General features: G+C 41.6%; 1 protein-coding gene and 1 non-coding gene across 2 annotated transcripts in view; both read right to left on the bottom strand.

The window, feature by feature from the left end:
• STK32B (serine/threonine kinase 32B) overlaps positions 1 to 14,650 on the bottom strand; it is a 383,198-nt gene that overhangs the window by 332,415 nt on the left and 36,133 nt on the right. The gene's annotated exons all lie outside the window — the stretch shown is intronic.
• Positions 11,648 to 11,719, bottom strand: TRNAA-UGC (transfer RNA alanine (anticodon UGC)). Its single transcript has one exon. It is a non-coding gene; the product is annotated as a tRNA-Ala (tRNA).

Raw genomic sequence — 14,650 nt, forward strand, 5'->3', positions numbered from 1 at the left:
TCTAAAATAGTCAAATTCATAAAGTGAGTGGAATGGTGGTTGACCAGGGCAGAGGGTAGAGAGAACGAGGAGTTGGTAATCTGTGGGCATAAAGTCTCAGTAAAGTAAGACAAATAAGCTCTAGAGACCTGCTGTGCAGCATTGCACCTACAGTCAACAGCATTTGTTAAGGTAGATCTCATGTTAAGTATCCACATAACAATCAAATTAAATACATACATACATACATACATATGTTCCCTGGTTAGTATAACAATAGTTTTCATGTTCCCTTTTCCTGCCTACAATAAAAGTACCATGGGCAAGGAAGCTAGTTTGATTAAATGAGACTTCCTATACATAAAACACAGCCAGGACAAGAAGAAACAAGGTCTTAAGAACTGGAATAACAGGCGCAAATCTCTGCTCTGTCACTTACAAGCTGGGTAAGTGCCTTATTTTTTTAGCTTCAATTTCATCTTCTCCAGAGTGGGAATAAAAACACTTACCTCCTAAGGTCACTGTGATGGTTGAGTGCGTTTCCACATGGAATGTGCTTGGCACTTGGCAGGAGCTCAATAAATGTTAGTCCTTTCCCTATTTACAAATCCTGGTTGCTATGAGTGTTAATATTTGCTCTTATTTTTCTGCCCCCAGGCAATTATCTAGGCTCCTTACGTGGCAGCAGCACAGAAGTACCTATCTCCAAAAGGGACTGAGGTTTTTGAACATGGGCTGACTTACACATACTTCACGCTCCCCCTTCCCATAATCTCAGGTAAACCTCAGGGTATTCCCAAATGGATTCTGTAGTTGCCATAGACTCCAAGTATCTAAAAGCTACCAAACAATAAAATGCTTCTGAGGCTTACAGCCTGATAAAAGGCGCTCCTCAAGTTCAAAGTGAAGTTTAAAAAAACAAAAACAAAAACAGCCCCTCCGACAGATCCAGGGTGAGATGAGGGAGTCTAATTGAGCAGGACGTGTGCTGTGACTGCATGAATGTTTTATCTTTGTTGTCAAAAAGCCATCTGGAGTGAAGGAAACCTGGAGATCAATGTTCTTGGATTACGTGGTCACTCGCAACAGTGGGTGTGCAGAAATGCTGATCGCCCGCTGGCTCCTCCAGCATCACAAGCGGCTAACCATGCTGAGACAGAAGCGGATGCTTTATTATTCTTTTTCATAGGAAAGTACAAAAATTCTAAAGTGCTAAGACAGTACTCTCTATCCCTCACACCAGCTGTCTGAAAATTCTAAAAAGATATTTTGGTGTAGACCCAAATTTGTAGCTCTTTTAGGAGTATTCTTAAAGCATATTAAACAATTCTTTACTACGTTAAAGCACATTCTTGTTGCAGAAAATATTTTCCTGCTTAGAAAATGTAGAAAAGTAGTGGGAATAAAATGAAAATCACTTGTAATTTTACCACCTAGTGAATTATAATTCCCAGCAGTAATTTTTTCAGCTCCTATTTGCAAGCTGCTTTTTCACTTAAGTTTTAAACATCTCCCATCAAAATTACCAACAAACGTTAACTTTGTGAGATTGGTAACATTTCATCATATTATACCCACTAATTACTTAGCCATTCTATGAAAACTGAACACTGAAATTATACGTGTTCTCCATGAATTATGCTACCACAAAGATTTCTAATTGCACAACTGAAGGGACACGTTAGCACTTACATCTCTTTGAAGAACCAACATTTTCCCAGAATCAAATACAGGGCCTGGAACAATGCATATTGTTTTAATGAATGAATCCTGTTATATTTTTAGAATGTAATTTCTATTGATATTTCTTAAAGCCATATTTACAGCCTTAAGTCACTATCCAAACCCCAGCCTAGCATCTGAGGTTGGTCTGATCTCTTTCCAGAGTGCCCTGGGCCACCTCTGCCTGGACCCCAACCACACCACTGGTACGCCCTCCGACTGTCCCCTCTTAATGAAAATCTCTCTAGCACTCATTCTCACAGCTGTCTTCTTCTAAGCAAAGATGGTCACTGTCCACACAAGAACCTGCCCCCTCGGTACTGTGAGACAACCTCGGTCTCACCTGCCTCCTCAAGGGGGCGCCAGAGTCCCGTTCCTCTCTGCACTCCTGGTACCCAGCTCAGGGCTGGCAGCTACTCGAGTGTGTCTGCAGTAAAAGCAGGCTGGGATGAATTAATTAATTGCACGACTTGACCTAAGATTGCACTATTGATTCTGAAATAACCGGGGGCAGAAAATAAGTACATGGTTTTCGCTGACATTTTTCCTTTGCTCTTGCTGTACTAATCAAAATTCACCTGAGAAATAAAACCTATAGGCCTTCCATCTATTTTGCTGCTTTTCAATCGCTAAGTCGTGTCCAGACTTTTTGTGACCCCATGGACTGCAGCACACCAGGCGTCCCTGCCCTCCACCATCTCCCGGAGTTGGCTCACACTCACGTCCATTGAGTCGGTGATGCCATCCAACCATCTCATCCTCTGTGACCCCCTTCTCCTCCTGCCTTCAATCTTTCCCAGAGTCAGGATCTTTTCCAACGAGTCAGAACTTTGATAAGGTGAAGGACTAGAGCTTCAGCTTCAGAATCAGTCCTTCCGGGGCTTCCCTAGTGGGTCCAGTAGCAAAGAATCCACCTGCCAATGCGGGAGACACGGATTCGATCCCTGATCCCGGAAGATCCCACAAGCCTCGGAGCAACTAAGCTGGTGCACCACAACTATTGAGCCTGTGCTCTAAAGCCCGGGAGCCCCAACTACTGAGCCCACGCCCCGCAACTGCTGCAGCCCGTGCTCAGACAACAGGAGAGGCCATCACAGTGAGAATCCCAACCACTACAACTAGAGCAGTCCCCACTCAGCGCAATGAGAGAAAAGCTCGCACAGCACCGGAGACCCAGGGCAAACAAAAGTAAATACGTAAATAAACTCCAGAAAGATTCAGTCCTTCCAATGAACATTCAGAGTTGACTTCCTTTAGGACTGACTGGTTTGATCTCCTTGCTGTCCAAGGGACTCTCAAGAATCTTCTATCCATAACTATACAATTTATTATAAGATACTAGTTCATGAAGTTATGGAGACTGTCCTACAATCTGCCGAGTATAAGCTGGGGACCCAGAAAGACCTTACCAGTGGAAGGCCTAAGAGCTAATGGCATGGATTCCAGTCTATGTCTGAAGGCACGATAACCTAGAACCTTGTGGGCTGGAGAAGACTGATGTCTCACTGTAGCACAGAGGGCAAATCCTCCCTACCACCATCATTTTATTCCATTCAGGCCCTCAGTGGATTGGATGCTGCCCACCACCTGGGGAGAGCAGTGTGTTTTACTCAAGTCTACTGACCCAAATGCTGATCTCATCTGGAAACTCTGACACTGACCCCTACAAACAAATATTTACCCTGATATCTGCTCATCCTGTGATCCTGTCAAGTTGCCATGAAATTAACTGCCACATTTGCTTTATTATTTATTACGATATTTTTATTGAGGTATATAGCTACATACCACAAATGCACCATTTAAGTGTACTTACAATACTGTAAAACCATTTGCTGTGGTTCAGCCACTCGGTCCTATCCACACGTGATGAGTGCAATTGTGCGGTAGTTTGCACATTCTTTGGTGAAAAACTGACCTTTTCCAGGCCTGTGGCCACTGCTGAGTTTTCCAGATTTGCTGGCATAATGAGTGCAACACTTTCACAGCATCATCTTTTAGGATTTGAAACAGCTCAGCTGCAATTCCATCACCTCTACTAACTTTGTTCGCAGTGATGCTTCCTAAGGTATACTTGACTTCACACTTCAAGATGTCTAGCTCTAGGTGAATGATCACACCACTGTGGTTATCCCGGCCATTAATCTTCTTTGTATAGGTCTCCTGTGTGTTCTTGCCACCTCTTCTTAATATCTTCTGCTTCTGTTAAGTCCACACCATTTCTGTCCTTTATTGTACTCATCTTAGAATGAAACGTTCCCTTGGTATCTCTAATTTTCTTGAAGAAATCTCTAGTCTTTCCCATTCTACTGCTTTCCTCTATTTTTTACATTGTTCACTTAGAAAAGCTTTATCTCTCCTTGCTATTCTTCGGAACTCTGCTTTCATATGGGTATATCTTTCCTTTTCTTCTTTGCCATTTGCTTCTCTTCTTTTCTCAGCTACTTGTAAGGCCTCCTCAGGCAACTATTTTTCCTTTTTGCATTTATTTTTCTTGGGGATGGTTCTGATCACCGCCTCCTGTACAATGTTATGAACCTCCATCTATAGTTCTTCAGGCACTCTGTCTATCAAATTTAATCCCTTGAATCTATTTGTCATTTCCACTGCATAATCGTAAGGGATTTGATTTAGGTTGTACTTGAATTGCTTAGTGGTTTTCCCTACTTTTTTCAATTTAAGTGTGAATTTTGCAATAAGGAGTTCATGACCAGAACCACAGTCAGTTCAAGGTCTTGTATTCCCACTTGGAGAATCCCATGGAGAGAGGAGCCTGGCAAGCTACAGTCCATACAGTCCCAGAGAGTCAGACATGGCTGAAGCGACAGAGCATGCACGCATGCAGCATTTTACACTCCCACCAGAAGGTATGAAATTTCCAATTCTCCAATTCCTGCCAACATTTACTCTTTTGCATTTAAAAAAATTATTGCTATATCCATCCTAATGAGTATGAAATACTATCTCACTGAGGTCTTGATTTACATTTCTCTAATAATTAAGATGATTTTGAGCATCTTTTCATTTTGCTTATTTACCATCTGTATGTCTTCTTTGGATAAATTCTATTCAAATTCTTTGTCCATTTTTCAGTTGAGCTGTCTTTTTAGTTTTGAATTGTTAAAGAGTTCTTTACATATTCTGTATACTAGATTCTCATCAAACATATGATTTGTCTAGTTCATTGAAATACTCTAATTGGTTGGCATGCAGTTGTTCACAGCATTGCCCTTTATCATTTTTCTTTCTGTAAGGTCAACACTAATGTCTTCACTTTCATTCCCAGTTTTAGTCATTTGAATCTTCCCTCTCTCTCTTTCTTTCTCTCTCTCTTTCTTGTCAGTCTAGCCGAAGTCTTGATCACTGCACTTTATTGATTATTTGTTCTTTGCAAAGAACAAATCTTTTGTTTTCTTGATTTTATCTACTATTTTTCTATTCTCTATTTTCTTTATTTCCATTGTGTTTGCTTGTGTTCAGTTTGTTACTTTATCTAACTTCTTAAGGGCTTCCCAGATAGCTCAGTTGGTAAAGAATCTGCCTGCAATGCTTCTTAAAGTCAAAGGTTAGGCTATTAATTTGGGACGTTTCTTCTTTTTCTAACGTTCGGTTCAGTTCAGCCGCTCAGTCGTGTCCGATTCTTTTTAACCCCATGGACTGCAGCACACCAGGCTTCCCTGTCCATCACCAACTCCCAGAGTTTACTCAAACTCATGTCCATTGAGTTGGTGATGCCATCTAACCATCTCATCCTCTGTCATCCCCTTCTTCTCCTGCCTTCAATCTTTCCCAGGATCAGGTTCTTCTCAAATGAGTCAGTTCTTCGCATCAGGTGGCCAAAGCATTGGAGTTTCAGCTTCAACATCAGTCCTTCCAATGAATATTCAGGACTGATTTCCTATAGGATTGACTGGTTGGATCTCCTCACAGTCCAAGGGACTCTCAAGTCTTCTCAAACACCACAGTTCAAAAGCATCAATTCATCAGTGCTCAGCATTCTTTATAGTTCAACTCTCACATCCATACATGACCACTGGAAAAACCATAGCTTTGACTAGACGGACCTTTGTTGACAAAGTAATGTCTCTGTTTTTTAATATGGTATCTAGGTTGGTCATAACTTTCCTTCCAAGGAGTAAGTGTCTTTTAATTTCATGGCTGCAGTCATCATCTTCAGTGATTTTGGAGTCCAAAAAAATAAAGTCAGCCACTGTTTCCACTTTTTCCCCATCTATTTGCCATTAAGTGATGGGGCCAGATGCCATGATCTTAGTTTTCTGAATGTTGAGTTTTAAGCCAACTTTTTCTCTCTCTTTCACTTTCATCAAGAGGCTCCTTAGTTCTTCGCTTTCTGCCGTAAAGGTGCTGTCAGCTGCATATCTGAGGTTATTGATATTTCTCCTGGCAATCTTGATTCCAGCTTGTGCTTCTTCCAGCCCAGCATTTCGCATGATGTACTCTGCATGTAAGTTAAATAAGCAGGGTGACAATATACAGCCTTGAAGTACTCCTTTCCCTATTTGGAACCAGTCTGTTGTTCCATGTCCAGTTCTAACTGTAGACGTATATTATAAATCTCCCTCTGAGCACAGTTTTAAGTTCATCCCATAAGTTTTGGTACAGTGTGCTATCATTTTCATTCATCACAAACTACTTTCTTTTTTTTTTACAGGCTTTTATTTTATTTAGTTAGCAATGTGTTGCGTAAGTTTCATATATCTGTGAACTTTCCAAATTTTCCTTATTGAGTTCTAATTTTATTCTGCTGTGGTCACAGAGCATATTTTATATGACTTAAATATTTTTACTAATCTTATTTATTATTTTTGGCTGTGCTGGGCCTTTGCTGCTGCACGCGCTTTTCTCCAGGTGTAGTGAGTGGAGGCTACTCTCGAGCTGCAGCGTGCAGGTCTCCCATTGTGACGGCGCCTCTTACTCTGAGCACAGGCTCTAGAGCACGTGGGCTTCAGTGGTCGCAGCTCATGGACTCAGTAGTTGTGCTCCTGGTTTCTAGAGCTTAAGCTCAATAGTGTGGCTCCCAGGCTTAGCTGCTCCACGGCACGCGGGATCATCCCAGACCAGAGATCAAAACCATGCCTCCTGCACTGGAAGGCAGACTCTTTACTACTGAGCCACCAGGGAAGCCATGACTTGAATGTTTTTAAGTTTATTGAGATTTGTCTTACATCCAAATATATAGTCTACCCTGGAAAAGTGTTCCATAGTGCATGAGAAAAATATGCATTCTGCTACTGTTGGTTGAGAGCTCTGTTATAAAGAATCTGTCCATATATATGGAATTTAGAAAGATGGTAACGATAACCCTGTATGTGAGACAGCAAAAGAGACACAGATGTATAGAACAGTCTTTGGAACTCTGTGGGAGAGGGCGAGGGCGGGATGATTTGGGAGAATGGCATTGAAACATGTATATCATCACATGTGAAACAAATCGCCAGTCCAGGTTCAATGTAGGATACAGGATGCTTGGGGCTGGTGCACTGGGATGACCCAGAGGGATGGGATGGGCAGGGAGGTGGGGGTGGGTTCAGCATGGGGAACACATGTACACCCATGGTGGATTCATGTTGATGTATGGCAAAACTAATACAATGCTGTAAAGTAATTAGCCTCCAATTAAAATAAATACATTTATATTTCAAAAAATAATTAAAAAAACAGAATCTGCCTGCCAATACAGAAGACATGGGTTCGATCCCTGGATCAAGAAGATCCCCCTGGAGAAGGAAATGGCAACCTACTCCAGTATTCTTGCCTGGGAAATCCCATGGACAGAGGAGCCTGTGGGCAGTAGACTGCAGAGGCAATGGGGGTGCAGAGGAGTCAAACCAGACTTGGCAACCAAACAACAAATTGTTGAGTGAAAAGTTTTCTGTTTGTCTGTTAGGTGTAGCTGTTTCATAGTGCTGTTCAAACCTTCAGGTTACTTTTGATCTTCTGTACAGTTGTTCTCCAGTCTGCAGCTCCAAAGCTAGTGGAGGTGATGGAATTCCAGCTGAGTTACTTCAAATCCTAAAAGGTGATGCTGTGAAAGGGCTGCACTCAATACGCCAGCACATTTGGAAAAGTCAGCCTTCACCACAGGACTGGAAAAGGTCAGTTTTCATTCCAATTGCAACAAAGGGCAATGCCAAAGAATGTTCAAATTACCACACAATTCAGAAAACTAAGATCATGGCATCCGGTCCCATCACTTCATGACAGATAGATGGGGAGACAGTGGAAACAGTGGCTGACTTTATTTTTCGGGGCTCCAAAATCACTGCAGATGGTGACTGCTGCCATGAAATTAGCAGAACTTACTCCTTGGAAGGAAAGTTATGACCAACCTAGGCAGCATATTAAAAGGCAGAGACATTACTTTGCCAACAAAGGTCCATCTTGTCAAGGCTATGGTTTTTCCAGTAGTCATGTATGGATGTGAGAGTTGGACTGTGAAGAAAGCTGAGCACCAAAGAATTGATGCTTTTGAACTGCGGTGTTGGAGAAGACTTTTGAGAGTCCCTTGGACTGCAAGGAGATCCAACCAGTCCATCCTAAAGGAGATCAGTCCTGGGTGTTCATTGGAAGGACTGATGTTGAAGCTGAAACTCTAATACTTTGGCCACCTAATGTGAAGAGCGGATTCATTGGAAAAGACCCTGATGCTGGAAAAGATTGAGGGCAGGAGGAGAAGAGGACGACAGAGGATGAGATGGTTGGATGGCATCATCGACTCGATGGACATGGGTTTGGGTCAACTCTGGGAGTCCAGGGAGTCCTGGCGTGATGGACAGGGAGGCCTGGCATGCTGCGGTTCATGGGGTTGCAAAGAGTCAGACATGACTGAGCGACTGAACTGAACTGAACCACACAATGGCACTCATTTCACATGCTAGCAAAGTAATGCTCAAAATTCTCCAAATTGGGCTTCAACACTATGTGAACGAAGAACTTCCAGATGTGCAAGATGGATTTATAAAGGCAGAGGACCAGAGATCACATTGCCAACATCTGCTGGATCATCGAAAAAGCAAGAGAGTTCCAGAAAAACATCTACTTCTGCTTCACTGACTATGTTAAAGTCTTTGACTGTGTGGATCACAACAAACTGGAAAATTCTTTAAGAGATGGGAATACCACATCACCTTACCTGCCTCTTGAGAAATCTGTATGCAGGTTAAGAAGCAACAGTTAGAACCAGACATAGAATAACAAACTGGTTCCAAATTGGGTAAGGAGTACATCAAGCCTATATATTGTCACCATGCTTAGTTAACTTATATGCAGAGGATATCATGCAAAATGTGGTTGGATGAAGCACAAGCCGGAATCAAGATTGCCAGGAGAAATACCAATAACCTCAGACGTGCAGATAACACCACCTTTATGGCAGAAAGTGAAGAAGAACTGAAGAGCCTCTTGAGGAAAGTGAAAAAGCTGGCTTAAAACTCAACATTCAACAAACTAAGATCATGGCATCCAGTTCCATCATTCACGGCAAGTAGATGGGACAACAATGGAAACAGTTAGAGACTTTATTTTCTTGGGCTTCAAAATCACTGCAGATGGTGACTGCAGCCATGAAATTAAAAGATGCTTGCTCCTTGGGAGAAAAGCTATGACTAACATAGACAGCATATTAAAAAGCAGAGACAGTACTTTGTCAGCAAAGGTCTGTCTAGTCAAAGCCATGGTTTTTCCAGTAGACATGGACGGATGTGAAAGTTGGACCATAAAGAAGGCTGAGCGCCGAAGAATTGATGTTTTTGAACTGTGGTGCTGGAGAACACTCTTGAGAGTCCCTCGGACTGCAAGGAGATAAAACCAGTCAGTCCTAATGGAAATTAATCCTGAATATTCACTGGAAGGACTGATGCTGAAGGTGAAGCTCCAGTACTTTGGCCACCTGAGGTGAAACGCCGACTCAATGGAAAAGACACTGATGCTAGGAAAGACTGAGGGCAGGAGGAGAAGGGGATGACAGAGGATGAGATGGTTGGATGGCATCACCAACTCAATCGACATGAATTTGAGTAAGCTCTGGGAGTTGGTGATGGACAGGGAAACCTGGCGTGCTGCAGTCCATGGGGTCACAAAGAGTCGGACACAACTGAGTGACTGAACAACAAGAGTCATTCTACCCATTATTGATAGTCAAGTATCTGAATCACTAGCTATTCTTGCTCAGTGTCTATTTCTCCCCTCAGTTATGCCAGTTTTTGCTTCATGTATCCTGGGCTTCTCTTTTAGATGAATGTGCGTTACATCTTATTGATGGATGGACCCTTTTACTTTCAACCTATTTGTGTTTGGGATTTAAAGTAGATCGTTAATAGGCAGCAGATGGTTGGATCATATTGTTTGTCCACTCTGCCAATATCTGCCTTTTAGTTGGAGAGTTTAATCTGTTTCTCTCTTTCTGTCTCTGTGTGTGAGTGTGTGTGTGTTCAGTCACATCTGACTCTCTGCAAGCCCCTGGACAGGTTCTGTCCATGGGATTCTTCAGGCAAGAATACTGAAGTGGAGGGGATCTTCCCCACTCAGGGACTGAACCTGCATCTCCTGCATTGCAGGCATTCTTTACTACTAGCCTCACCTGGAAAGCCCCATGCATTTCAACTAAATATAATTACTGACAATGTAGAACTTACTTCTACCATTTTGATATTTGTTTTCTATGTTTCTTATATCTGTTTTATTCCTCAGATCCTTCATTACTGCCTTGTTTTTGTTAAGGAGGTTTTCTAGTGCACCTTATTCAATTTCCTGATCATTTCTTTTCCTATATAATTTTCAGTTATTTTCTTAGTGGTTGCCCAGGGTACTGTAACTGACAATTTATAAGAATCTAGTTTAGATTAATACCAATTAATTTCAAATATAGAAAATCTTATCTCACATGTATCTCCATTCACCACCTTTATGTTGTTATTGCCATGAATTAGTTTTTAAACATTGTGTGTCCAACAACAAAGATTTATAACTGCTTTACAAACTCATCTTATAGCACAGATAGAATGGTAGCTCAGACAGTAAATAATCTGCCTGCAATGCAGGAGACCCAGGTTTGATTACTGGATCGGGAAGATGCCCTGGAGGAGGGCATGAAAACCCACTCCAGCATTCTTGCCTGGAGAAGCCCATGGACAAAGCAGCCTGGCAGGCTGCAGTCCATGGGAGTGCAAAGAGTCGGACACAACTGAACGACTGTCACAGACAGAACAAAAAGAGTTAAAAACAAAAATACACTTACACTGTCCTCTGTATTTACGTGTTGCTACCTTTGCTAGTGTTCTTTATTTCTTCATGTGGGTCTCAGTTACTATCCTGTGTCCTTTCATTCCACCCTGAATGACTCCCTTTAGCATCTCCTGCAGAGTGGGTCTGCTAGTAACAAACCATCTCAACTTTTGCTTCTCTGGGAATGTCTTACTTTCTCCTTCATTTTTAAGGGTATTTTTGGTGGGATACACAATAGTTAGTCAACTATCTATATATATATTTAGCACTTCGTGTATGTCTTTCACTTTGTGTATGTCTTCTGGCTTCCATGATTTCGGATGAGATGTTAATATTACTAATCTTAACAAATGCTAATATTATGGAGGACCTCTTCCATGCGATCAGTAGCTTTTCTTTTTTAAAGATTCTCTTTATCTCTAACCTTTGACAGTTTAGCTTGGGTCTCTCTGAGTTTATCCCATTTGGTGTTTGTTGAGTTTCTTGTAGGCGTAGTGTTAGTTGCTCAGTGGTGCCCGACTCTGTGTGGCCCCATGAACTGTAGCCCCCCAGGCTCCTCTGTCCGTGGAATTCTCCGGGCAAGAACACTGGAGTGGGTTGCCATGTCCTTCTCCAGAGGATCTTTCCAACCCACAGATCAAACCCGGGTCTCCTGCATTGCAGGCAGATTCTTTACCATTTGAGCTCCAGGGAAGATCAAACCTGGAGATGCCGGGGATTGAACCCAGGGCCTCATACATGCAAAGCAAGTGCTCTACCACTGAGCTACATCCTCTGTGTAGGTGTAGATTAACATTTTGATCAAATTCAGAACATTTTTGGCCATTATATCTTCAAATACTCTTTCTGCCATTTTCGCCCCTTCCTCTGATTGAGAGGCTCCCATCATATGTCTGTGTTGATATATCTCATGACATCCTAACAGGTCTCTGAGGCTTTATTTATTTTTCTTCATCCTTTTCTTTTTCTATTCCTCAGAATAGATAATCTTAATTGACCTGTCTTCAAATTCACTGCATTTGTATCTGCCTAGTTAAATCTGATGCTGAGCCCCTATAGTTTAATTTTTCATTGTAGTTATTATACTTTCCAACTCCAAAGTTTGTATTTGGTTCCTTTTTATCATTTTTCTGCTTCATTGATATTCTACTTACTGAGATGTAGTTCTCATGCTTTCCATTAGTTCATTAAGTGTAGTTTTCTTTAGCTCTTTGAACGTATTTTAAATACCTGATTGAAAGTCTTCACCTAGAAATTCCAATCTCTTGGCTTCCCCAGGGACAGTCTGCATTATTTATTTTCCCATGCAACAACTATACATTCTTCTTTTTTTTTTAATCCTTGCAACTTTTTGTTGAAAACTGGACACTGGATATTACATTGTGGCAATCTTAAAAATCAGATTATTTTCTTCCCCCATCTCAGGGTTTCCTGTAGTTGTTGCTTGTCTCATGACTTTTCTGAACTAATTCTGTAAACTGTGTATCATTTGTCATATGTATCCACTGAAGTCTCATTAGCTTTTTTATTATCCTTGTTCAGGTGCTATGTCCAACACTTCACAACCCCACGGACTGCAGCACACCAGACTCCCCTGTCCTTCACTATCTCCTGGAGTTTGCTCAAATTCATGTCTACTGAGTGGGTAATGCCATCCAACCATCTCATCCTCTGTTGTCCCCTTCTCCTCCTGCCTTCAATCTTTCCCAGTATCAGTATCTTTTCCAATAAGTCAATTCTTTGCATCAGGTGGCCAAAGTATTGCAGTTTCAGCATCAGTCCCTCCAATGAATATTAAGGGTTGATTTCCTTTAGGATTGACTGGCTTTATCTCCTTGCAGTCCAAGGGACTCTCAAGGGTCTTCTCCAGCATCATAATTCAAAAGCATCAATTCTTCAGCACTCAGCCTTCTTTACAGTCCAACTCTCATATCCGTACATGACTGCTGGAAAAAACATAGCTTTAACTATACAGATCTTTGTCAGAAAAGTGATGTCTCTGCTTTTTAATACGCTTTCTAAGTTGGCCATAGTTTTTCTTACAAGCAACAAGCGTCTTTTAATTTCATGGCTGCAGTCACCATCTGCAGTGATTCTGGAGCCCAAGAAAAGAAAATCTGTCACTGTTTCCACTTCTTCAGCTAACGGCCATAGATTTCCCTACACTTCTGTGCAGAAAAGAACCTTACCTATGTTTCCAGAGGGGCTATGTGAGTGTGCTGGAGCACACTTTGAATGCTCAGCTATGAAGTAACAACACAGCATTAGCCTTTACTTCCTGCTGGTACAGACCCTCAAGGTGAGCCAAAGGTGAGATCCTAGGGCTTTCACACGTTTTTCTTAAGCATGTTCACAGAGCTTCATGTGATACCCAGGAATATAATGAAACTACTCAAAGTCTTTATTACCCAAAGCACCTCATTCTCCAGCCTTTTCACCCATTATTCACTCCCACTGTTATCTGCTGTCTCACGCAGTGATCACTAAAACATTTGCCTGTAAGTAATTTTTATCAACAACCCCACAGACAGCAGTGGGACAGCTCCAAGTCAGGTGAAATAAAGATAAGCCTTTCCAGCCAGTCTTCTTCCAGAGAGACAATAGACCGATCTAATAAGGATTATTCTTTGTGAGTGAGGTCCAGGCTGTTCTCTCTTGTACGTGGAATATGAGCTGTTATTTTCAAGGCTGTTACTGGGATAGGAAGTGGGAAATAGGATGAAGGTGAGTTAAAATACTACAAAGCTTGCTATTCTTACTGAGATTCAGCTGTTTTTCTTGAAGAAGTGCTCCTTGGGTTTCCGTAAACCTTTGGTTAATTTCCAGAGTTTCAAAATGTTCTTTCTGACCATTTTTGCCAGTTTGTTGGGTTTTTTTTTTCCAGAATTTCAGAGTTCCTTGCTCTGCCAGTGTCACTAATATCCTTTGATGTTTGTTTTGGACGTGACTAAGGGTGCTCTTGATTTTCACAATGTGTTCCCTTGGAGTTATCCTGAGCTACGTTTCCAATGCGCGTTCTCCAGAACACGAGTTCCATGGGGAGACAACTGGCGTGATGGTTCTGTGCTGAAATAAGTTTGTAATCCACATGTTGAAGTTACATGTATCTCCTTACCACAGGATTTCTCAGAATTCATAATTGCTACCCTACTGATGCTGTACACTTTCAAGGGGAATATACAGTATAAATAAAACAATAGCAGGTAACTTGTGGGCCAGAAAACTATGTTCAGTGCTTTTGTTTACCATCTCCTCTGATTCATACCACCAAAAAATATTATTCCTACTTTACAGGCAAGGAAACTGAGGCACATTAAGTTTAAGTAAATTATCCCAACTAGGAATTGCCAGAGTTGGGAATTTAATCAAAGTCATTTTATAGCCTTTGCCCTAAGTCAATACATCACACTGCAGGATTTCCTAACTTCATTTGGTCGGAGAAACATTTGTTCACAGAGAATCTTGGAAAACTAGCGTGTCTCAGAATACATTCTGTTAAATGCTAGGCTAAAACACACTTAATGACCGAGAAACCAGTTTGTGTTTTTCTCAACATTTTCTCTGTCATAAACCATGCCACAGACCCTGGCTACCACATTAAATATTGACTGAAGAATGGAACATGGAGATCGTCAACCTACAGGCCATCAGTACATAGGAGTTTCTGAAATTTACGTGTCTCCTCAGGGGCAGGCGTGAAAGGTTA

This window comes from Budorcas taxicolor, chromosome 6 (assembly GCF_023091745.1).
Source record: "Budorcas taxicolor isolate Tak-1 chromosome 6, Takin1.1, whole genome shotgun sequence".
NCBI lineage: Eukaryota > Metazoa > Chordata > Mammalia > Artiodactyla > Bovidae > Budorcas > Budorcas taxicolor.